This window comes from Cibotium barometz, chromosome 64 (assembly GCF_041138505.1).
Source record: "Cibotium barometz isolate CiBa-2024 chromosome 64, ASM4113850v1, whole genome shotgun sequence".
NCBI lineage: Eukaryota > Viridiplantae > Streptophyta > Polypodiopsida > Cyatheales > Cibotiaceae > Cibotium > Cibotium barometz.
Window position 1 is genome coordinate 3,126,714 of NC_141109.1, and position 6,017 is coordinate 3,132,730.

General features: G+C 38.2%; 1 long non-coding RNA gene across 1 annotated transcript; it reads right to left on the reverse strand.

Moving 5' to 3' along the window:
* Nucleotides 1-712: 712 nt before the first annotated feature.
* On the reverse strand, nt 713-3,841 carry LOC147603214 (uncharacterized). Its single transcript, XR_015265651.1, has 3 exons — nt 3,149-3,841; nt 925-1,435; nt 713-878 (listed from the first exon to the last, which is right to left on the reverse strand). It is a non-coding gene; the product is annotated as an uncharacterized LOC147603214 (long non-coding RNA).
* Between the last annotated feature and the right edge of the window lie 2,176 nt (nt 3,842-6,017).

The window sequence follows — 6,017 nt, forward strand, 5'->3', positions numbered from 1 at the left end:
TTGCCACTACCCATGCAAAGTATTCCATGGTGGTCCTAGCTCTCATTCTGCCAATCACAAGGTGCGGACCACATCTATTCACTACCTATTTTTGAAGTGTCCATGCCACTTCCACAACTAACAGAGGCGTCCATGTTGCCTCGAGACAAGCTACCTACCACTCCTCGATGCTTATCTCACCAGTATTCCCTGCATCCACCAGCAATGGGATGCTTATCTCACCAGTATTCCTTGCATCCACCAGCAATGGGATGCCACTTAATTTGTTTTGGCTACTTCATGGAGTATCTTCGATCATCCACACCTTTCCACCCTAGTAGGTACTTTACACTAACTTGGGTGACGTGAGAACATGGTCATTATTAGGAAGGGTGGTATGTTAAAACCGCTCCATAGACTAGCATGGTTTCACTACTTGACCATCGTAATAAGGCACTCGAGAATGGACACTTATTCTTTGTAACACCGTGTTAGAACATATAAAGCGGCCTTACCTTGTGTTGTCTAATAGAGTGAGTCCGTGTATGTATTTGCTTAAGACTTTATAAGATGGTGTTAGAACATATAAAGTAGCCTTACCTTGTGCTTATAAGAAAAATCTGACTCAATGTACATACTTGCTTAAGACTAGTAATAGAGAGTGAACCATAAGTTTAAGTTTGACCAACCTAGTATGAAAACTAGGTCGCTCAAACTTTATAAGACGGTGTTAGAATATATAAATCAGCCTTACCTTGTGCTTGTAGAAAATGTATGACTCCGTGTACATAGTTGCTTAAGACTAGTAATAGAGACTTAACCATTTTTAAGTTTTGACTGACCTAGTGTGAAAACCTCGTGAAAACTAGTCACTTGTATATAAGTCATTTGTGATTGACCTAGTGTGAAAACTAGTCACTTGTATATAAGTCATTTGTGATTGACCTAGTGTGAAAACTAGTCACTTGTATATAAGTCATTTTTGATAATAAGCAATACACAATCCACTCCCTTGAAATAGAATACTTGAAATAGAATACACAATCCACTCCCTTGAAATAGAAAACTAGTCACTTGTATATAAGTCATTTTTGATAATAAGCAATACACAATCCACTCCCTTGAAATAGAATACTTGTGAGATTCCTTCTCTACTCTTGCTTGCTTGTATGGCCCTTTGTAATAAATCAATAACGCTATTCCAACCAATGATAAGCCTACCCAAATAGCTTTCCTGGAATACCACGAGTCCGATTTTGGCGTGGGGTTTGCTTTCATCGTATCCTGCAAACCTGCACCTCCATTAAATCCCTTAGTCCCGGACTCGTTGCTTGGATTCCGGGATTCACCGCTCGGATGGATGCATGCTAGATAGGTTTGTTTGAAGGTTTTGCTCTTGCATTAGCTTACTCTTCTCCCCCCACCTTTTGAATCTCGTTTGCTTGAGGGATGCGTGCTAGATAAGTTTTTTGGTAGGATTTTCTCTTGCATTAGCTTCCTCATATTCTCCCACCTTTTGTAAGAGAAAACCACCAGGAAGACGAACCTCTTTTCATGGCCCAAAGGGTGCCTTGATGTGGGTCGAGTCGCACCGTACTACCATTATAAATGGCACTACATGACAGGACCAGCCAATAGCCCTTGTAGCTCATTACTGTTGAGAGCCAGAAGGCAACGAGGGACTCATGACGAAAGCTACTAAGAGAGAGCATGACCTAAATTTACATGAAAGGCATGTGGTGGAGTCGAGAATTCTTTTACTAAAAAAGAGAGTTACAATAAAAGCGCTTAGTGCTTGAGAGCGAGGGATTGAGGTGCGGTAGTAGTGGACAAGGTTGGGGGAACAAGTAATCAAGCTAGTATAAGCAAGTAACTACTCTCAAGCTTTCTAGCGATGAGCATTCCTGTGTGACACAACAGAGTAAGGACACGACGGGTGAGTTAGAGAACCCACATCAAGAAGTTCCGCCTCTAAGTCAAGGCCCATCAACACATGCTTCGGCAAGGCTAAGGTAAGCTCTTGACGTTGAGAGAGAGAGAGAGAGAGAGATCTTTACCCCTTTTTCAATAACATTTCTATACAAGAAGGTGCAATGAAAGTACCAAAAAACACCAAATCATGAATTACCAATCATGTAACTACAAAATTTAAGCAACAATCAAAGGTTTAATTTGTATAAAAGAAACATAAATTAATTAAGTCATATCATTATGAAGTAGGCATAAATGTTAGCTTCAATAATCATAATCAAATACAAGAAGAGTTAGGTATCAATCAAATATAAGCAGAGTTAGGTATCAAATATTCAATCATAATTTAGGGAGCATCATGAGAAAAGATTTAGAACACTCTTTTTTTTGGGGAGAGAGAGAGAGTACTACATGCCATCACATTCAACTATAGAAGTGGGTAGATTCAAACCCAACACCTCCACTCAGGGAGGTGAGGGTGCTACCTCTGTGTTATAGCTAGGAGGAAAAATTTCTCGATTCAATGTCTGCATTCTTTCTCCTAAGTAAAATTGATGAATTTCTGAATCTCTAAGTCCCTCTTTTGCTTGGTTATGATTATTCAAGTACCACCATTTTTTCTAGCTCTCGTGTGAAAAAGCAAGAAAAAAGAAAAGAGCGACGCAAAGATTGAGAAATTCACCAATTTTATCCATTTGAAAAATAATAATAAGAAAAGAGAGACTCAGAGATTGTGAAATTTGCCAATTTTACTTTGAGGGAAAATAAAGGCTTGTTTGATTTTCATGACTCAGAAAATAAATTACTTGCATTCATAATAGTTGATGGGTAGGAGTCATATGACCACCTACCAACCACAAAAAAAGCGCGTGTGAATAATTATAAAAATTGAGAAATTTAAAGACACTTGGAAAAAAGACAATTTAGCCTTCGAAAAAGAACAATGAAAATAATAATTTGTTTAAAAGTAAAAATACAAAAAAAGCATAGAAAACTAAAACCATTTGATCAGCAAGTTGTAGACAATTCATTATCTTAAAAGAACTACTACACACCATAAACGAGTGTGCAATTCTATAATTTTAATAAACCATTAAGTCAAAACTTCAAAAATGGGAGTTGATTAGGTTAGAACCAAAGTTAGATTAGACCTTAACTTAGGTTAGCGACAAAACCTTAGGTTAGAAGTAAAACATACCATCTTGACACTGGCTTTGCCTTAGTTTTCACAGACTATTCTTAGGGTTGTCTTCACTCAATTTCGACACTTAATTGGAGAGAATTTGCATCAAAATACACGCCCACACTACTATAGCTGATGCTTAATACATTCCTGCAATATAAACACTATCAATTTCGACTCTAACTCGGTGTCCTGCATAAGAAACACTCTGCGCAGGAGAGATTAAGATGAAGACAAGCACCCAGGCAACAGCTTAGCTCTTAGATTATCCTTTCTAAGAAGATTAGGGAGGCTACACTAAGACGGATTAGAGGGTTGGGGTACCTCGATTCCGGAGGGCAAGTCAGGTGCAATGGATGATTCTTCTGCTGCTTCTTGTATGGGGCAAAGGATCTGCATCTTGGGCATGGCTATGGGAGAGCCACCTTTGGTGGAATTATAAGAAGGGGAAGAAGGAGGGGATGATGCGCCTGAGCTTGATTTGGTGGTGCGCTTTGCTTTCCGATTTCTCACGGTTTGTTGCCGCTTGATCTGGTCTTCATGCAGATTGGCATAAACAGCTTGCAGGTAGGAGTCATCGAGCAGAATTTGGCCAGACGACAGGTATTCGGGCATGCCAAAGCTCATAGAACCCATGATGAGAATGGTAGAATTGTGTGGAGGGGGGGGAGACACAGAGAAAGAGAGAGAAGCAATGGTTATCTTGTCAGGGTTATAATATAAACCACCCCCTTACCTTATTGATCAAGATTCTACCTAAGCACATCTTTGTCTAACTATTACAATACTTTTACAAAGTTCATGTGGATATTAATGTAATTTACCACCCCCTTACCTTATTGATCACCGCTTTGTCTAATTATTACAATACTTTTACAAAACACTGCACCCGCATGACCCAATTTGTACTATTGCTTTTTAATGTCATTGCCTCATTGCTCTCCGAAAAGGAGTTAGAGCCGGAACTAAGGAGATCTCACTTTTTATATACTGCTCATATTAGCTCCTGATTGCACTCAAAGCCCATTGGTCATTCCAAGCATAGTTGCTGTAAAATACTTGCAAAATTTTAAAATGCCTGTCAAAATTTACACTACAATTTAAAAAAAGCTTGCTATATTTCACCAAACCCAAGGGCAAGGGTGCCCGCCAAAAATCAAGCCTGATTCCCAGTAAGACCCAAAATGGAGGTGAGTACGTGTTCACTTGCATGACTTACCAATCCCCTTTCATTGCAAAAAGTAAGTCCCTTAACTAAAGGAGGAGCACATCTCTTAGGTTAATGCATCACACCGTCAAATATAAGAAAAGAAAAAAGTAGCTCCCTTAAGTCAAGCGTGGGTACATCGTTTAGGTTAATACATCACACTAACAAATAACTTGAACAAGCAACCACCTAGATGAGCCCACAATTATTTGATTTCACTGTGATCACATAATTTCGAGGGGAACTTTAGAACAAAAGGTATCATCACTAGGATATTGGTCACCACAAACGAAATGTGGTTTCCTAGAAGGGTAATTATATGGCAATTTTGACCATACATAGGGTCATCAAATCTTGTTTTGGGGTGTGAAAATGTATTATTTTCTAGCTTGTAGGAGATAGTGATGTGGATAAACAAATGAAGTACAACTACAAGTGTATTTATATACCCTTAGTTGACATTTTCTCCAAGAAAGTTAAAAGATTGAGCAAAGTTCTTTCTTATATGATTTCTTTTGCTTGAATTCATAAGAGGATCTACCATCTCCATACAAGGTCATTCTAAAAAAAAAGTTGATCATAAATGAAATTGGAATACCACGTGCCTTTGTAAAATTTCCTTACTTAAGTAGAAATTCAAAGAGTTTGTTGTGGTCCTCAAATGCTTGAACACAACTCCCCTCTTTAGATGGTATCACAACTAGACTTGAAATGGAAGGAAACAATCCTCTAGATTATTTTTCACTACTCAAATTGATAAAATTGGGTTACATTTCTTCCTTGTCTTGAGATTGTGCACTAAGGTAAAGCCACTTTATTATTGAAATATACTAGACAAGGCCAGGACATCTCCTTTTTTGTACTAGAATGCAGAAAAACACATGTTAATTGAGTGGGGAAGTGGAGTGGGGAAGTGGGGCAAGGGGGAGGGAGGGAGGGTGGAACAAGGGAGGGTGGAACAAGAAATCTTGCGCATTCAAGCTTATAATATCTCATGGGTCAAGAAATTTGGGTAAGGCTTTTTCTAGCAATAATTAAGATGGTCCCATTAAGGTAGGTGGAGATATATGGTGGGGGTATATATATTAAGATGGTCCCATCAAGATAGGTGGAGATATATGGTGGGGTTTTATATATATATATATATATATATATATATATATATTTGAGTTGTGAAAAATAAACTGGAGGATTGCTTCCTTTTATTCTAGCAATAATTAAGATGGTCCCATCAAGGTAGGTGGATATATATGGTGGGAGTATATATATTAAGGCCCTTTGCCTTTCTACCTAGATTTTCTTTCAACACTTTCTTTTTAATGTAGCATAACAAATGTGTCACCATCACATAGACTAGCCTCAATCATATGATTTGTCCATTATCATTGGCATTTCGATGGCGTGGGAGTGTTAATAAGAGAAATACTTGGCTACCTTCCATGCTACAGCATCTTCACTTAGGACAATTCTATTTTTTAAAGGGATTTTTCACGCATGTTAACCACAATGGTTAACATTACTCCTACTATTTTTTCAATCAAAAGTGCGGTTGTAGTTCGTGTAATACGTTTTTATGTTGAATCGCTCTAAGCGCTCCATGTAAAATATATGGGATGACCGACCCATAATATGTGTAATACCGGCCATGAGCTAGAAAGCCTAAGTGTACATAGAGAT